Source organism: Acinonyx jubatus, chromosome C1 (assembly GCF_027475565.1).
Source record: "Acinonyx jubatus isolate Ajub_Pintada_27869175 chromosome C1, VMU_Ajub_asm_v1.0, whole genome shotgun sequence".
Taxonomy (NCBI): domain Eukaryota; kingdom Metazoa; phylum Chordata; class Mammalia; order Carnivora; family Felidae; genus Acinonyx; species Acinonyx jubatus.
The window spans coordinates 20,851,762-20,872,318 of NC_069381.1; positions in this window are offsets into that span (position 1 = coordinate 20,851,762).

Here is a 20,557-nt window from a genome sequence, read left to right on the forward strand (position 1 = left end):
TCTGAACTTTCATCAAAAACTATTAAATCATCATCATCATCATTCAGGGCATTTCCACATTCCAGATCTGTAAGTGTCAGAGCTGAGGAACAGAACACGAGGTATAGAAATGGGCATCTCAGAAAAGAGAAGTAGCAGCAGTTGACAGGAAGAACAACATCCTCAATTTTCAAGATATTTACAAAGTCTGTGTGTGTGTTTTTTTCCTAAGTTCCTTCTTCAAAGAAAAAGTATCCCACCTCCGTTCTAATAATTTTACTTAATTGGCACACCCTGTCCACCTTTGCTAGTAAAGGGACAAAAAACTGAGTTAACTATATGAAACCTTACAGAAAACTTTAAAGATGATAATGGTCCGTGCTGGCAAAGACATAACAAAACCAGTATTTACACAATTTTCTGGTGACATTGGAACTGGAATAACCCTTTTGAAAGCAATTTGGCAATGTAGTTTAGGAGGCAGTAATTCCTCTCCTGGAGCTTTCTCCTAATTAAGTCAAATAAAGAGGAAATGAAGTAGCAAAAACTTGGAAATGACCTATGTCTGAAAGGTGTTTTGAGTGCTTGCTTTGTAGCAAGTCCCATCTTGTACACTTGACACAGATTATGTCATTTAATCCTTCAAACAGTTCTAGGCAGTATATGCTAATTTACCCCTCATATAACAAATGGGGAAACTGAGGCCATAGGCAATGTTGTGGTTTGCCAATGGCTCAACAGAGTTAAAGCTGGGATATGAAAGAGAAACACACACACAAAGCTGGGATTTGAACCCAAGCAGTCAGCTTCCAGGGTCACATGCTCCACCACTGTCTTCTGTCTCTACCTGGTCTCTGACCTCAGTGACCTATGGCTCCAGTGCAGTTTCCTGTCCCCAGACCAGGCCCCCAGCACAATGCTGATGTCTTGATCTGATAATAAGCTTATATAAAGCTTCGGGCAAAGGATGACTTCGTTAGTTAAGAAGTAATGGTGATCCAGAACTCCTTTCTCTTCTACGGTGGTAAATGAAAGAGGGACAGTGGACAGCCATTTCTCAAGCCTCCACAATGTGCTAGGGACTATGGACAGGTCATTTCATGAAATCCTCCTGACTCAAAGTAGGGGATCATTAGCCTCCTTGACAGGTATAGAAGTTGAGACTCAGAGATGGGAGGTGACCTGCTCAAGGTAATACAAGTAAGTGAAAATTGTCCCTGGTCGGCTGGGTAGTTCAGTCGATTGAGTGTCTGACTCTTGATTTCGGCTCAGGTCATGATCTCACAAATCATGAGTTTGAGCCCTGCATCAGGCTCCGCACTGACGATGCGGAACCTACTTGGGATTCTCCTTCTCTCCCTCTCTCTCTCTGCCCTTCCCCCACTTATGTTCTCTCTCCCTCTCTCTCTCTCTCTCAAAATAAATAAATAAACTTTAAAATGAATGAATGAATGAATAAATAAATAAATAAATAAATAAAAATGGTCCCAGAACGCTAGCCCAGAGTCTCTGATTCTGGAACCCATGCTCCTTCCCCAGAATGTTTCTTTTTTCTCTTTTTTTTTTTTTTAACATTTATTTATTTTTGAGACAGAGAGAGACAGAGCATGAACGGGGGAGGGGCAGAGAGAGAGGGAGACACAGAACTGGAAGCAGGCTCCAGGCTCTGAGCCATCAGCCCAGAGCCTGACGCGGGGCTCGAACTTACGGTCCGTGAGATCGTGACCTGAGCTGAAGTCGGACGCTCAACCGACTGAGCCACCCAGGCGGCCCCCAGATTGTTTCTTTGACAAAGACTCAAAATATAATTACTGCAGCCAACTTACGCATGGGGAATGTTGACCTGGTGAACGTGGGGAGGATGTTGGTTGATAGGTCTAGGGGTTACCAACATAGTTCCAGTGACACATGCTAGATAGGAAGTCAGCTGTCCCAGGCTTGGGATCTGGGAAACTAGACGCAGACTTGGCAGATGCTTGACTGCTATGGCTAAGAAGAAGGTAATAGGCAGAGTCTGAAGCTATTTTCATGTGCAACTAGAGAACTAGGTAGGGAAACTGAGGCAGAATCCCACTCAAGGACTGGGCCAACATGGCAATATCTGGGAACCGTAGATTTATGGGTTCTCAGAATCATCTGCCAATACTTTTCCGAGTCTGTAACTGTTTTCTTCACAGGAGAGACTTGGCAGGGTCGGAGACAATGAAAACGGCTAAGTCATCTCTCAGGATCACTCTCCTGACTGTCCAGAGGAAAATGGATGCAGGAGATAAAACTGGTTCTAGAACTTTCCACCCCACTTACCCATACTTCCTGCCCTTGCTGGACTTGGCCCAGGGGCTGGGCTGGGCTGGGTGGACTTAGAAAAGGGGTCTCAAAGGAAGGAGCCAGGAAGGCTGAGAAAGCCAATCCAGAGGAAGAAAATCTCCCCATCATGGACTTGTTCTCCACCCTGGAATATTATTACACCAATCAAGAATTTTCTGTCTACATTCCAAGCCCCTTGCCTCTGTCCTCCTAAGCCAGTGGCATACATTTCTTCCTTCCTGTGTAGCTTTCAAGGACCAGGAAAGAGATTGTACCAGCAGGGGACAAACGAGGAAAACTGGGTTCAGCTCTCTGTCCTCTCTTCCTCAAGGGCTGCTGTGCCTTGCACCACTTCCCTAGCAGTGACAAAATCTAAAGTGCATCCAGATATGAAGGCTTCCTGAGGGAAGGCACCTCAGGATCAACAATTCACTCCTCTGAGTGCAAAATAAGGGAGAGAAATGTGTGGCCCTAAGACCTTTGTCAGAACAGATCGGATTGACCTTGGAAAGAGGCCGAACCAAGCTGTGAGCAAGACCACCCACACCGGAAGCACCGTCTCCCACACTTGGCCCCTGTCTGGCCAACGTGAGTGAACACGGCTGAAGTCTGAGATCGGAAGGATGAGAAGTGTGCACACTGAGTACCTACAATGCACCAGGAGTTTTGCTCACCTAATTTATCCTCACTACCCCTCTGAGTACTCAAATTCTTACTCTCCCCATGTCACAGGTGAAAAAAAGGTATTCGTTCAGATTCTTTGCATTGGAACCAACAAGCCACCGAAGTGAGATTTTCCTGAAAAGGCAGGGGATTCATTTTAAGGATCAAAGGGTGTGACCCGAAATCCACAGACACGCATATTAATAACAAGTAGCCCTCGTTACTCACCATATAGTAGACATTGTTCTATGCACTTTTATTTAATCATTATGGCAATCCCATAAAGTAGGTACTACTGTCATTCCCACTTTACAGACGAGAACCAGGGCACAGAGAAGTTAAATAATTCGGCCAGGGTCACACAGATAGTAAGCGATAAAGCCAGAATCTGAACCACAGAGTCTCTGAAACAAGAGACCATGCCTTCAACCATTACACCAATGGTTACCTAGCTACCTACCTAGCCATCTAACGGGTGGCTGGGTCTGGGAAATAATCTGGAATGAGGGCTTTCTTCCTCTCTCCTGCCAGCTCTCTCTAGTGGAAAATGGCCACAGCCACCCCCCGAGTCCCTATCCCTTCCATTAAAGAGGCCAACCAGACTAAAGCTGGAATTCTAAATTCCTGAAGAAGAGACTCGGATCGGTACATTTTGGGTCAGATTCATACCCCTGGTCCAATCAGTTGACTGGGAGGGGGATAGGGTCACGTAATACTAGAAGCCCCATCACATTACACGTGCGAAGACAGGAAGAGCAATAACCAGCAAATAGGAAGATTGCGCTGGAAAGTCACCCCAAAATGTTCCCACTGCAGAAAACTGAGGCTCAGGAAGGCTGGGTACCAACTGTAAACAATGAAGCCCAGATTCTAACCCAGGTTGGTTTGTCTCCAAATCTAAGTCCTTTTCTCCATAGCATACAGGCTTCTCACAAAAGTAACAAACCTTGGTTAGACGCCTGAGGTAAGTTCACAATGGAATTTTCATTCAACCATTATTTGCTGGTAACCTGCTACGTATCAAGTGCTATTCTAGGCAATGAGATTACATGGTGAACAAACCAGGCAAAAATTCCTACTCTTCTGGATCTGACATGCTAGTGATACCATTGAATGAGAGCAGAGGCCCACCTTACAGAAAAGCATTTTTGGCTGAGGCCCCAGGTGGTGTGGAACATGAGGAGAACTTGGGATTTGATGCCTGCCATCGACAATGACACACATCATTCTCTCCACAGATTGCAAAAATGGCACCAATTTTTCACCTTTCCCTGTATCAACACGCTTTGTCACAAAATTTTGCAGTGCTCTCGTACTCTGATGCTGGCCTTGGTCACGTGACTTGCTTTGGCCAAAGAATATGAACAGATGTGATACGAGCTGGGGCTTCAAAGGCGCTATGTGATAGGGTTTGCCCCTCTTGTGCCTCTGCCATTACCCACGAAAACATGCCAGAACTAGCCTACTGGAGGAGCAGAGCCAGAGGTCCTTATCTTCCCAGCCAAGGTCCGACTAGATCAGCCAACAGCAAACCAACCTCCAGACATGTGAGCAAGTCCAACCAAGAGCAGCAGAGCTGCGTGGCTGACCACCAGATGTATGACCTTTTTGCTTCATGCTTCTGAAGCATGTGATTGCTATGTGCCATTATTGCAGTGACAAATAACTGACAAACCACCCTCCCTCCAATGTATTAATTTCCTTTGTAGCCTTGATAGAAACGGAACTCCAAACGATCCATTTCCCTAAAAGAGCCAAATGCTTCTTCTCGCCCTGGAGGACAGGGCCATAATGGAAACTAATTTCATCAAACACCTTCTGAGAGTTTGAATTTTGAGACAGTGTGGCCAAGCTAGAAGATATTGTTGAAGGTACGTGGTGGTATAGCAGCCCTTGTGCATAAACGAATCTACAACCTAATCCTGAGCCCTCCACCTCTCCTTTGGTTCCTGTATGTCTCCAAACTTGCTTCTCCAGCTACTCATAAGTTCTTTGAGCCCTATCCACATCTTTCCAATAAATTCCCTTTAGTTGACAATTGGTAGAGGGGGTTTCTGTTGCTTGCAACAAAGAACCTTAACTACTACTCCACCATCTAGATTCAGATTCAAGTCACAGTCTTGCTACTTAGCAGCTGATCATTGTCAAGGGACTTGCTGGATAGATGACCTCCCAAGAGGTCATTTGGCCCTTGTGCCACCCAAGAACCATAGGGAAATGAGGGCAACAGTGTCAGGGGCTCTGACTGCCAACTCCCATTCTTCCCTGAAAGGGAGCAATTATCTTTTCTCCCTGCATCCGGGTGGCTGGAGTCTGGCTGGGCGACCAACCAATGCTTGGTTCATGGGATGCTCCCACTTGGGTCTTTGAATCTTGAAGGACAGGCTCAAAGAGAGAGGGACAGTAATTACAGTAGGGACAGCGGAAGTGCCAGTGCCCACGGCATTGATCTCACAAGCTAGTTCCTAGAGTGTGGACTTGGCTCCATTAGTTGCCTGCACTCCTGTTTCCTGAGGCTGGTTGTCCTGGTTTCCTTTCAATCCTAGGATCCATCTGATGTTCTTTCAGTAAATTCCATTCTACAGTCAGTGTCAGTTACTTTGCATTCAGAAAGTCTGAATGGTGTAGTAAGGATAATGCCCATTTTACTGAGGAGGAAAGCATACTTGGTTAAAATTTATTGACTTGACCTAGAACTCTAACAGACTAGATCTGGAGCTGTTTGAGCTGTTTGGAGAGCAGAGACTGTGGCTGATTCATCTTTCAGAACACCTTTCCACCATCTTTCAGAACAGGGTCTGGCAACAGGCAGGAACTTTGGGCATATTTTGGAAAGTAGGAAGGAAAAAAAGAAAAGAGGGAAGGAGGAAAATGCGAGGGAGGGTGGGAGGAAAGAAAGGGAGATATAAATGGAAGAAAAGGAGAAGGAGAACTTCCTCCCATGCCTGAAAGGTCAAGCAAACTGTCAGTCTTTTCATATCCCTCTCCAAAGACTTCAGGAATCAGATAAGGTTTCTTGAGCTACACACCCAGAAATGGTACAATACCATCCCTTCTCCATCTCAGAGGACAGTGGAGTGGAAAAAAGAAAGGTAGGTTTTGGAGGAAGATTTGGGGTCTAGCCCCTAGTGCTTGTATGACCTTGAAGCAAGCCTCAGTGTCCTGATCCAAAAACGAGCCTGTGCGTCCATGTTTTTAAGAGACATTAAATGCCTACAGAATAAGGTGCTGGGGGGTTAATGGTCAACAGACACAGACAAAACCTTTGCTCCCCTGGAGCTTACAGACTAGTAGTGGTTGTGTTGGGGAGAAGAAGTATTAATCAAATGAGTACACACACAAATGGAAAATTAGAATTGTGTGGACGCTGTCAAGGTGAAATATACCACCCGTAATGTTTATAACAAAATACAATGAAAGTATATAATGGGAGAATATGACCTAGTCCAGGAGGTTGAAAAAGTGTCCATGGGAGCTACGAGGGTTGAGTTACAGGTAATCCAGGAGACTCCACAGAATATTCATGATTAAACGATGAGAGAACATGGCAAGTTTGAGGTAAAGAAAAAAGGTGGAAAGTTGATGAAAAGCAAGACTAGAGAAATAGGGAGCAGACCCTGTAAAGATTTAGATACCATGGAAGGGCGTTGATCTCTCTCCTAAGAGCAGTGGGAAGCCAGCGAAGTGTTCTGAGTGTGGGAGCTAGATGATCAGATTTGCATTTGGGAAAACTAACCCTGGCAGTGGTATGAAGAACAAAATGCAGGTGAGTCAGAATGGACCCAACTGACCAGTTGAGATGGCCAATGCAAAAGTCCAGGCAAGAAGAGTTAACAGTTGAGACAAAAGTGGTGGCTTAGAGTGAGTGTGAGTAGACTGAGAGAAATAACTTGACTTAAAATCAAGGAGGTAAAATTGAAAAGACTCGGTTGAGGATTGGATTGGGAGGAGGGAAAGAATAGGCATTGAGGATGATTGTCTGGGTGTCTGACATCAATAACCAGAGGGATGGTGGTGCCATTTATTGAGTTAGGGCTGGGTTTAGAGAAAAGATTTTAGACATTTTAAATTTAGAGAGCCACTGAGATAGGCATTTAGATAAACTGGTCTGGACTCAGAGATGTCTGGGTTGACGATGCGGATATGTGACCATAGTTGGTAAGTATGCCTTGAACTCAATAAGCTTGCCTGAAGACAGAATACAGTGAGTGAGTATAGAAGAGGTCTAGAGCTCTTGAGAGCTTGAGAAACCCACTATTTAAAAAAAAAAATTGTTGAGGAGAAAGCAGGAAAAGACCTCTCTGACCTCAGCCGTAGCAATCTCTTACTTGACACATCCCCAAAGGCAAGGGAATTAAAAGCAAAAATGAATTACTGGGACCTTATGAAGATAAAAAGCTTCTGCACAGCAAAGGAAACAACCAACAAAACTAAAAGGCAACCAACGGAATGGGAAAAGATATTTGCAAATGACATATCGGACAAAGGGCTAGTATCCAAAATCTATAATGAGCTCACCAAACTCCACACCCGAAAAACAAATAACCCAGTGAAGAAATGGGCAGAAAACATGAATAGACACTTCTCTAAAGAAGACATCCGGATGGCCAACAGGCACATGAAAAGATGCTCAATGTCGCTCCTTATCAGGGAAATACAAATCAAAACCACACTCAGATATCACCTCATGCCAGTCAGAGTGGCCAAAATGAACAAATCAGGAGACTATAGATGCTGGCGAGGTTGCGGAGAAACGGGAACCCTCTTGCACTATTGGTGAGAATGCAAATTGGTGCAGCCACTCTGGAAAGCAGTGTGGAGGTTCCTCAGAAAATTAAAAATAGACCTACCCTATGACCCAGCAATAGCACTGCTAGGAATTTACCCAAGGGATACAGGAGTACTGATGCATAGGGGCACTTGTACCCCAATGTTTATAGCAGCATTCTCAACAATAGCCAAATTATGGAAAGAGCCTAAATGTCCATCAACTGATGATTGGATAAAGAAATTGTGGTTTATATACACAATGGAGTACTACGTGGCAATGAGAAAGAACGAAATATGGCCCTTTGTAGCAACATGGATGGAACTGGTAAGTGTGATGCTAAGTGAAATAAGCCATACAGGGAAAGACAGATACCATATGGTTTCACTCTTATGTGGATCCTGAGAAACTTAACAGAAACCCATGGGGGTGGGGAAGGAAAAAAAAAAAAAAAAGAGGTTAGAGTGGGAGAGACCCAAAGCATAAGAGACTCTTAAAAACTGAGAACAAACTGAGGGTTGATGGGGGGTGGGAGGGAGGGGAGGGTGGGTGATGGGTATTGAGGAGGGCACCTTTTGGGATGAGCACTGGGTGTTGTATGGAAACCAATTTGACAATAAATTTCATATATTGAAAATAAACAAATAAATAAATAAATAAATAAATAATAAAAATAAAAATAAATAAAAATAAATTGTTTAATGTTTATTTATTTTTGAGGGGGGTGCAGAGAGAGAGGGAGACACAGAATCTGAAGCAGGCTTCAGGCCCTGAGTTGTCAGCACAGAACCCGACGCGGGGCTTGAACTCAAACTCATGAACCGCAAAATCGTGACCTGAGCCAAAGCCAGAAGCTTAACCAACTGAGCCACCCAGGCACCGCTTGAGCAACCCACTGTTTAAAGTCAGGTAAAAGAGGATGAACCCGCAAAAGATACCAAAAAAGTAGCCAAAGAGATAGGAGGCAAAGCAGAGATAATAGCCACCTGTTGATTTTGCATTTAGGATCTGCTCTGAGGTAGGCAGAATAATGCCCCCCGCTCACAAAGATATCCATGTTCTAACCTCTGAACTCTGTACTATGTTACCTGATCTGGTAAGAGGGACTTTGCACGTAAAATTAGGTCAAAAATCTTAAGATGGGGAGATTACCCTGCATCATCCAGGTTGGCCCAATGTAACCCTTCTCTTATGAAAGAGAAGGATCAGAAGGATTAGATTTATGTGACCATGAACCAAGGAATGTAGGTAGCTTCTGGAAGCTGGAAAAAAGGAAGGGAAAAGATTCTTCCCCAGAACCTCCTAAAAGAACACAACTCTGCCAACACCTTGATTTTACCCCCGTAAGTCCAATTTCAGACATCCAACCTCCACAACTGTGAGGGAATAAATTGTGTTGTTTGAGGCTACCTTTTTGTGAGAATTTGTTACAGCAGCAATAGGAAACTAATACATGCCCTCTCTTCTTTTGACACGAGTACTCCCAGTTTTGCTTTGGGGAGAGCAGCCCTATTCTAGATCTATATACTCCAATGAAACGAACTCTCTAACAGGAGACTCCCATGCTATGATAGGTGACCTAGCCTAAGCCAGTCTTCCCATTACATCCACCAGCCACATTGATCAATCAGGATCGGGCATATGATCCCAGCCAGCCTAATCAGGGCAAATCATAGGATTTATGCTAGGACTTCTGGTAAAAGAGCCTCACTCCTCTTTGCTAAAGAATATAGTCCTGGGAGTCACTGGCAACCATCTTGTAACCATGAGAGAGAGAGAGATTCTGAAAATGGAGTCCACATGGAAAAGCACAACTGAGAGGCAGAAAAGGCGTAACCAGATCCTAACGCAGGGTGGTCATTCATCTGACACACGCTGGAGTGGCTAATTATTATTGAAATATTTTTGTTGGTAAATTAATACTGCCCAGAATAAGGATCTGGGAATAGGAATGATTCCCTTACTGTCTCCCATCCACCCTTCTTCAGGAATCCCTGGACCTCCCCATCATCCGGTAACTAAAGAGTTAATGCTGGGATCTTCAGGGGACTTCCAGGACACCCCTTCTGACATCTACTCTGATGGGTCAGTGACAGTTCAGTGTCAGTTGTTGAATACTTTTAATGGTACTCCTGTCCTAATACTGTCGTTTGAACCCTTTTATTCAGCTGGGTCTAAACATCTACACGCGGACTATTATTGACAATACATTCTTTTGTTGTTGCTTAAGCCAGCAAAAGTCAAGATTCCTGTCACTTGATAATCATATATAAAATATGCATATACTATAAATATATATCATATATATAGTACGCATATATGCATATAGATATAAATATAATGGAATATTACACAGTCATAATAACAGATGAGATTGTGCCATTTGAGACAACATGGATGGACCTAGAGGGTGTTATGCAAAGTGAAATAAATCAGATTGATAAAGACAGATACCATATGATTCCACACATAGTGGGATCTAAAAAAAATAATAATAATAACAAATGAATACACAAAAAGCAGAATCAGACCTATAAATACAGAGAACAAACTGATGGTTGCCAGAGAGGTGGGGGTTGGGAGTGGGCAAAACAGGTGAAGGGTAGAAGGAGATACAAGCTTCCAGTTATGGAATGAATAAATCACAGGAATAAAAGGCACAGCATAAGGAATACAATGATACTGTAATAGCGACGTAACAGGGTGGACAGGTAGCTACCCTTGTGGTGAACATAACATAATATATAAAGTTGTCAAATCACTAAGTTGTACACTTGAAACTAATGCAACATTGTGTGTCAACTACACTCAAATTTAAAAAGAAATTAAAAAGAGACCCACAAACCCCAGGAAAATGTGAGGTCACAGAAGCCAGGGGATGAGAGAGTTTTGAGAAGATGGGAATGGTCAACAGAGTCCAATGGTTCTGAGAAGTCAAGGAAGAAGACTGAAAGTAAGTAAAAGCATAAATCATATGCACCCATAGCAGGTGCTCAATAAAGGTGGTTCCTCTCCATTTATGTCTCCCAGGCTCCATCCAGCGGTATTAGTATAGGTTAGATTTAGCTGCATATTAAGAAAACCCAAAATCATGGAGACTTAAACAAGAGAGAATTTTATTTCTTTCTCACATAAAAGTGGTCCAGAGGTGGGCATTGGGCAGGAGCAGTATCCCACCAATATCATGGTCCCAGGCTCCTTATATCATTCTTGCTACCATTGCAGCAAACATTTTCTATATTTAAAGTCCCTTCAAGGTCACAGATGGCTGCTGGAGCACCAAATTCCTGGCAAGAAGGAAAAAGGAAGGGAAAGGCAGAAGGGGATCACTCAGCTGAGTCAACTGTCTTGAAACAGCATTTCCAGGTCTATCAACTCTTTCACTTAACATCTCATTGGCCAGATCTTGGTCACATGGCTACCCCTAGCTGTAAGGAAATGTAATCTTTAAGCTAAACTCATTGTTACTTCTATTTTGGAAGAGGGATGTTAGGCAATGGGCAATGCTGTTACAGTTAGCTGCTCATATATGATGACACATGTAATGGACTTTGACAGATTACATACGGTTTTCTCTCCATGACTTTCCTTGAAACTTCTAACACGTCTGTGCCGTACTTGTCATTATCTCCATTTTCTTTTTAAATTTTTTAACGTTTATTTATTTTTGAGAGACTGAGAGACAGAACGAGAGGGGGGGAGGGGCAGAAAATGAGGAAGACACAGAAAGGGAAGCAGGCTCCAGGCTCTGAGCTGTCAGCACAGAGCCCGACGGGGCAAATTGAGGCTCAGAGATAGGCATTCAGTTACCTAACACCACACAACTAGTGAGGGCAGCACTGGGAGACAAATCTAGATCTAACTCCGAGGCCCACGTTCTTCCACATCCCCCATCTGTCCTTCCTGAATGAATTTTGGCTGCTGCTGTAGTTAAAATTAATTTTTTGTGGGGCGCCTGGGTGGCTCCGTCGGTTAAGCATCTGACTTCGGCTCAGGTCATGATCTCGCGGTTTGTGGGTTTGAGCCCTGCGAGGGGATCTGTGCTGACAGCTCAGAGCCTGGAGTCTGCTTCCCATTCTGTGTCTCCCTCTCTCTCTGCCCCTCCCCCGCTCTTGTTCTGCCTCTCTCTGTCTCTCAAAAATAAATAAACATTTAAAAAAATTCATTTGTTATAAAACATCCGTAATGTGAGGAGCCACCATCAGGCCACAAGGTCAAGTATAAACAATGAAACAATAAACTGTAGAGAGCAACAATTACCTCCTTCCTTTCCAGTCTTCCCCTCCCTCTTCCCAGTGTACATGATAAGCGCCGGTGGAGTTATTCCTGGACTGTTGCCCTCTCTGGACAACACTCAGCCTGGGGCAACATTGGTGCCAACTGAGGGGATAGGGTAGGGGTATCGACAGTTATATGAGGCTAGACAGGCTCCCTGTCATCCAAGAACAGCCAATGCCCCATCCCAAGTGGCAAATTATCCTCTTCCAAGGAAAGGGAAGAGAAAGGAACTGGTATTTATTATATTCATTTTACAGATAAACCGAGGCTGGGGAGGTGAAGTGACCCGCCCAGGATCACAGAGCCAGTGAGAGAGCTGAGGGCCAAAAGATTTGTGGCGTTTGTTAACTTCTGTGGTATAAATACTCCCAACATGGCTGATTTCAAGCTACCAACGTGACATCTCTGAACAGGGAGTTGAGAAGAGGTGCTCACAGTGGACTCTCACAAGCCAGTATGAAGTGGTGGTCGGCCACTGAATAGCAGACACAATGCTCTATTGCATTGTTTTAAATATTTATTTATTTTTGAGAGAGAGAGAGACAGAATCCAAAGCAGACTCCAGGCTCTGAGCTGTCAGCCCAGAGCCCAACACAGGGCTCGAACCCACGGACCGTGAGATCATGACCTGAGCCAAAATCGGACGCTCAACCGACTGAGCAACCCAGGTGTCCCTCTATTGCATTTTTAACACATCTGCCACTTGCTAAAGTGTGAAGAAAGAAACTTCTTTTTTTTTTTTTTGACTTGTTCTCACAGCACATGGCAGAGGGCTACCTATGACAGGCACTCATTAAATGTTGGTGAAATGACCGACAAGACACCCATTCTCTTTTCACTAGGCCTTGCTGCCTCAGGCAGCCACACATACCAAAACTATCACATGCACATAGAGTTTTACTGACCCTCTCACACACAGCAACTCAAATAGTTTGTTGAAGCAATAGCAGGCAACTCTCCCTTGAACACGATGGGCTCACCATGAAAAAGATCCTTTGGGAAGATTTCTCCCTTCTCACCTTACTTCTTCCTACCCTGTCCTCTCTTTTTCCCAAAAGCCTTTTTGTGTGGGGTAACGTGAAAGTTACCATTTTAGCCATTTTTAACTGTGTAGTTCAGTGATATCAGGTATATCCATATTGTTCTAAACCATCACCACCATCCGTCTCTAGAACTTTCTCACCTTCCCAAACTGAAACGCCATACCTATTAAACAATAACTTCTCATTCCTCTCCTCCCCAGGCTTGGCTCTCACCATGCTACTTTCTGTCCCTATGAATTTACTCTGGGCACCTCCCATAAGTGGAATCACACAAATATCTTTCCTTCATGTCGGGCTTATCTCTATCATAATGTCTTCAAGGTTCATCCATGCTGGGGGCACCCGGGTGGCTCAGTCGGTTAAGCAGCCAACTTTGACTCAAGTCATGATCTCACGGTTCATGAGTTCAAGCCCCACGTTGGGCTCTGGGCTGACAGCTTGGAGCCTGGAGTCTGCTTTGAATTCTGTGTTCCTCTCTCTCTCTATTCCTCCCCGGCTCATGCTCTGTCTCTCTGTCTCTGTCTCTCAAAAATAAATAAACATTTAAAAAAATGTTTTTAAGGGTAATTCATGCTGCAGCACATGTAAGAATTTCCTTCCTTCTTAAGGCTGGATGATATTATAATGCATGAATACCCACACTTCATTTACCCATTCATCCTTCATGGATACTTGGGTTCCTCACACCTTTGGCTATTGTGAATATTGCTGCCGTGAACCTTGGTGGTAGAGTCCCTACTTTCAATTGGGTAGAACCAGAATTACTGGGCCATGCAGTAATTCCACGGTTGAGTTTTTGAGGAATCGCATGCTTTTATCCACAGAAGCTGCACCATTTTACATTCCCACCAGCAACGTGCCTGAGTTCCATGTCTCCACAGCCTTGCCAGCTCTTATGATTTTCTCTGTTCACCTCATTGTGGTTTTGATTTGCTTTACCCTAATGACGAGTGATACTGCGCGTCTTTTCATGGGTTTGCTGGCCGTTTGTACGTCTTCTTGGGGAAAATGTCTATTCGTTTTTAAATTGCCCATTTTTAAATTGAGTTTTAGTTTTTTCTTGTTGAGTTGTTGGAGCTCTTGGTATATTCTGTATATCAATCCCTTATCAGCTATGCAGATCATTCCTCTCATTCGGTGGGTTGCCTTTTTACTCTATTGATCGTGTGCTTTGATGCCCCATCCTTTCTTTTAAGGAACTGATTCATCATTTCTTTCCAAACGCCAAAATTCCCTGACTCATGCATGTGACCGTTCTCAAAACGTTCTCTGAATGTACTTTAGAATCACTCAGGAAGTTAAACAAGAAAGCGAGGCCAGTCATGCTTTGTTTTCTTTTTTATGGTTTCACATTTCTAAGGAAAATTCAGGGTTACACAATATGAGCTTCGTGAGCGGGGGCAGGGAAGCAGGTTTGTGGGCCTGTATGGAGAATGCTACAATCTATCTGGACAGGACATGACATTTGCCGGTACTTATTCCGTGCCAGATGCTCTTCTAAGCGATTTTAAATCCTCAAAACCACCCTATTATGTCAACCGTGTATTATGTCATCCTATTATTCTCATTTCACAGATGAGGAAACAAAGGGCCAGAGAAGTGAAAATCACAGACCAGGTGAAGCCAGAAATTGAACCTTGGCAATGCAGCCCGAGACCACTTTAATTTTCTTAATGTTTTTTTTTTTTTTTTTTTTTAATTTTTGAGAGAGAGAGAGAGACAGAGAGAGCCAGCTGGAGAGGGTCAGAGAGAGAGAGAGAGAGAGAGAGGGAGACACAGAACCAGAGGCCTTTAATGATCAGAATGTGATACTATGCAGACTTTGGAGTCAGAATGGTATAAAGTCTAACCCATGTGGCTAATGAGTACATGATTCTGAACCCATTAGTAATCGCAGAGAAATTCAAACCAAAAACAATATTTTACTTGACACCTACCAGCAATTTGAAAGTTGGACCTGCCAAGTGTGGGTGGGCACTTGGAGACATAGAAACTCTCGAGTAACTCTGGGTGCGAGTGTAGACTGGTACAGCCATTCCGGAAGTGATTTGGCAGTTCTAAGTCCAATTACATAGGAGTGTAGCCTCTGACCTAGCAATGTCACACCTGGGTATACATCCCGGAGAAATTCTCACACTGGTCCACAGGGGAGCATCTGGAAGGGTCTCCTCACATTGTTTACAGAAAAGGGAGAGGAAGACAACCCGTGTCCATCGCCGGTGGAACAGGGAAGTAAAATGTAGGCGCACATGATGGAGGGCCAGGCAGATGTTTGCAAGAGTGAGCCAGACCTGCTCACTTCAATATGGTTCAGTCGTAAAAACAATGCTGAGTGGGAGAACAATGGGACCGCAAAAGAATGTCCCTAGCCTAATTTATGTAAATCATGCCTTTAATGTAAATTTGAAATGAACACCCGCAGAAAATGACACTACATTTTCCAAGGATACCTACAAAGTCGAAGATTCTTCTTGAGCCCTCTAGAGCTGTTATGGGGGGTGAGACTGGAGAAAGGTGATAACAGAAAATAACAGGCATTCAAACAGAAAAATGCACAAGGGAAGCGTCTTGCCAAATGCAGGTGAAAAAAAGGGTCTATGCTTCCACAGCCATAAAAAGGATGAGATTGTGGGGCGCCTGGGTGGCTCAGTCAGTTAAGCGTCCGACTTCAGCTCAGGTCGTGATCTCACGGTTCGGGAGTTTGAGCCTCGCGTCGGGCTCCGTGCTGACAGCTCAGAACCTGGAGCCTGCTTTGGATTCTCTCCCTCTCACTCTCTGCCCCTCCCCCGCTTGTGCTCTGTGTCTCTCTCTCTCTCTCTCTCTCTCTCTCAAAAATAAAGATTAAAAAAAATAATTTGTAAAATCAAACATATATATATTAAAAAAAAAAAAAGGATGAGATCATGCTATTTGAGACAACATGGATGGACCTAGAGGGTATTATGTGAAATGAAACAGGTCGGACTGAGAAAGACAAATACCATATGATTTCACTCACAAATGGAATCTTAATAAAATGAACAAACAAAAAACAGAATGAGACCTGTGAATCCAGAGAACAAACGGATGGTTGCCAGACGGGTGGGTGGAGGGTGGGGTGTTGGGCAAAACGGATGAAGGGGAGAGGGAGATACAGACCTCCAGTTATGGAATGAGTTAAGTCAGGGGAGTAAAAAGCACAGCATAAGGAATACAGTCACGGATATTGTAATAATGGGGCGCCTGGGTGGCTCAGTCGGTTGAGTGACCGACTTCAGCTCAGGTCATGATGTCATGGTTTGTGAGTTCGAGCCCCACGTCGGGCTCTGTGCTGACAGCTCAGAGCCTGGAGCCTGCTTCAGATTCTGTGTCTCCCTCTCTCTCTGCCCCTCCCCCACTCATGCTCTGTCTCTCTCTGTTTCAGAAATGAATAAACATTAAAAAAAAAAGAGGATAGTATAATAGCAATGTAATGGGACAGACAGCAGCTATACTCGTGGTGAGCATAGCATAATGTGTAACCTTCTCAAATCACTAAGTTGATCGGCTGAAACTAATGTGACGTTGTGTGTGAGACTCAATTTTTTCTTTTCTTTTTTTTATTAAATTTTTTTTAACGTTTTTTATTTATTTTTGAGACAGAGCATGAACGGGGGAGGGGCAGAGAGAGAGGAAGACACAGAATGGGAAGCAGGCTCCAGGCTCTGAGCCATCAGCCCAGAGCCCGACGCGGGGCTCGAACTCACGGACCGCGAGATCGTGACCTGAGCTGAGGTCAGCCACTTAACCAACTGAGCCACCCAGGCGCCCCCTCAATTTTTTCTAAGAAATGGTCCATACATTCCAGTTCTACCAAGGCATTGCTCTGGGCCTTGATTCAGTCATTTCCCTCCTCGATACTTTTTTTCTCATCTGGAGCATGGAAGATACAAGCTTTCGCTTGCCCTGAAAGCGGTCTACAGAGTCAGTGTGCTTAGAATGAAAAGTACATGGCCTTTGGAGCCAGGCTGACCCAGCTGTTTACTGCGTGGCCTTGAGAATCACTTCACTCTTTAAGCTCCTGCTTTAAATAAAGTGGTCAGGGCAGGCTTCACTGCGAAGGGGACATCTGAACTCTCTTGATGGAGGCAAGGGAGTGAGTCATACAGATAGATACCTGGAAGGGGGCGGGGGGGGGGGGGTGGGCAGAGAAGTAATTCAGGCAGAGGGAAGAGTCAGTTTTATCCATAGGTAACGATGCGAAGTCCCCCTCACAGTGCCTGGCACGCAGTCATGGTCAGCCGCTGCTGAGCCTTCCCCCCTTTCGCTCCTCTGATGAAGATGTCAGGATCCACGTGACCACTTAATGCACCCCCTAGCTTTAGTGACCGTGACACTCTGGCTTCGGAAGTTCTTTGAAACGCTGCATTCACGTACACCATCTACCTGCGGGACCAGTCCTAAATGAACACAGGAGTCTCAGCCCAGAAAAAAGTCATTGCTTCCGGGGCTTGAGCCTGCATGGAGAGCACAAGAGCCCTCAAAGAGGAAATTAGAAACAGCAAGGCGGGGCCCTCGCCAGCTGCTGTTCCCCTCAAGAAATACACCAGCACGCACCAAAGCCAGGACAGTGCCTGAAGGGGCTCGAGCAAGGGTACCGTCACATGGAGGGGGTGAGAGAGGGAAGGGACCCATATTTACTAAGGCAGATCTGGGTTTTGAGTATTATTCCGCCACTTGCTAGCTCTTCCCTGAAGCCCTCCGAGCCTCAATTTCCCCATTTGCAAAATGGGCACAAAGAGACCAACTCTGTCCAGAGGTGATAAGGACTCAGTGAGATAAGACTTGTGAAAGCGGCAAGCAAATATCTGGGCTCAACAAAAAGTACGTCCTTTTCCTTCAGTCAGTCTTTATTTTATTCAGCTTAGCATAGTGACTGGACCAAAATAGGTGCTCTATAGGTGTATTTTTGGATAGCTGGATGAATGGATACATGGATGAATGCGATGTGGAGAAGAAAGGCAAAAGAAATAGAGGGGGAAAGCTAAATTTCCTTACAACTTACAGCCCACTGACAAGTGCTTGGGACAGGCAGAGTGACCTTCCTCCAGGAACTCAACTGCCTCGATGCTAATACTTTGCTGGAGGCAAAAGGCACAGTAGCCTGCCCACCAGATCCTGTAAATTTTCTTTAGCATATAAAAATCCCTTTGGAGGGGTACCTGGGTGGCTCCGTGCATTAAGCAGCCAACTCTTGATTTCGGCTCAGGTCGTGATCACATGGTGGTGAGATCGAGCCCTGCGTTGGGCTGAGTGTGGAGCCTGCTTGGGATTCTCAATCCCTCTCTTCCTCTGCCCCTCACCTGCTCGTTCATCCTCTCTCTCTCTCTCTCAATCTCTCTAAATAAATAAATAAATAAATAAATAAATCATGAATAAAAACAAAAATCCCTTTGGACACTTCCTTTATCTCTACCCTCCCCCACCACGACGTATGTTAGCAAATCATCCTCCAAGCATATGGTCCACTGATATACATCTGAAGGGTCTCAGGACTAAGATTTTACTAGACAGTTGTACACGACTTTGTCCTAACAACAGCTAGCGCCTCAAGGTCCTGGAAACCTTGCTTCCAAATTCCTTAGAGACTCACACTATCCCCAACCCCCTCCCAACGTGGAAGCATATAATCAGTCACTCCCCATAACCCCAGTGCCGCTCTTTCTGCCCACAGGTCCTATCCCCGTGCTTTAATAAAACCATCTTTTTTGCACTGAAAATGTCTCAAGAATTCTTTCCTAACCATTCGCTCCCGGACCCCACATTTCACATCAGATGGATGGGTGACTGGGTCGGGAGGAGGATGGCTTGCTAGCAGGATATCAAGGCAAACATGATTTGTATTACAGCAACACTAAGTCTGCACAAAAAACAAGCGTTTTACAAGAGGGTTTTGTTATATCTGTTTGTAGCGTTAGGTCTCAAGCACAAATATAACATAGATAAGTAAAAACCAGCTTAAACAAGCCCTGTTCTGGTCAACTGTGCCCTTCGCTTATCACTCTTGTGTCTATGACTCATCATGATGAGGTGAGGGACCACTCCTTGCCCATACCAGCATTCTCCAGCTGAGATCACTGGTGCGAAGCTGAGGTCAGGGCAGGATGGGGCCTTCCGGATATGCCAGATGGCTTGGGAATCCTGGTTGGTGATGTTTTAGCAAAAGAATTACAATTCAGCTTTTCCCAGAATCCCGTTACCAAGAAGGGAAAGACACAGGCAAGCAGCCAGCTCTGTGTTCACTGCAGCTTTGTGTTGTGTAATTTCTGCAACCACTGTAGCCCCTCGGAGCCTCATGTTTCCCTCAGTGAGATGAAGGGATGGGACCCTCCTAGCTCCAAAATGTTCTAATGTTCTGATCGTCTGAAAATCCCTGACATTTCTTTTAAAATATGGACATGGAACTTTGAAAAGATATGTACTAAATTCCTTCCCCATCTCTCTCTCAAGAGTCTCCTTAAACCGTTTCTTTCTTTCTTTCTTTCTTTCTTTCTTTCTTTCTTTCTTTCTTTCTTTCTTTCCCTTTTATTCTTAAGCAAGTATTTAATGGTGGTCAAAACAAAAGCATACTTTCAAGGTGGGAGAGTGTACAGGCCGAGAAGTGGCAACTGCCTCCTTAAACCCTTTCCAAACAAGTGTATGTACATGTCAAAATGTCTGCCAATGCTCCAACCTGGGGAAGCAAGCTTTGGAGACAGACAGACAGACCTCAATCCTAGACCTTGTGTGAGAAATTGTGATTACATATATGGTTAAGATTCAGATACTGCCCCCAGGATCAGAAAGACAGACCTTGAAACAGATAAACTTCAAAAATCATAGTAATTAAGACATAAATGGGGCACTTGGGTGGCTCAGTCGATAGAGCATCCGACTTCAGCTCAGGTCATGATCTTGCGGTTCATGAGTTCGAGCCCCACATTGGGCTCTGTGCTGAGAGCTCAGAGCCTGGAGCCTGCTTCGGATTCTGTGTCTCCCTTTCTCTCTACCCGTCCCCCACTCACATTCTTTCTCGCTCTCAAAAATAAATAAACATTAAAAAAAGAAAAAAAAGACATACAAAAGTTGGACCCTCCCAGCCCTAATGTAGGAAGAAGGAAGCCAATTACCTTCCCTGAGGGAATTCAGGAAGGCTACCTGTAGGAGGTGTTCTGGGCGTGGCCAAGAAGAGAAAGCATCTGAGAAGGTCACAACCAGGCAGAGGTCACAGGGGAGTGAAGATGGCTGTGTTCCCAGTGGTGAGGAGATCAGCAGGGCTGCGGCAGGGGCTACACCCTAAAATACTCCTCCCGCCCTCCTGGGCCCTGGCTGGGAGCCAGACCCTGGCCTCTGTGTCGGGGCAACATTCTGAGAGAAGCAAAAGGGCAGTCACAAATTACCATGTCAGAACTATCTGACTTACTCTTTATTGAGCACTTACTGAATGCAGACTCTGTGCACTTTGTACACATCACAGCCGTGTTTGCTAAAGTGTGCCAGGCCAGCCAGCAGGGCATAGGAG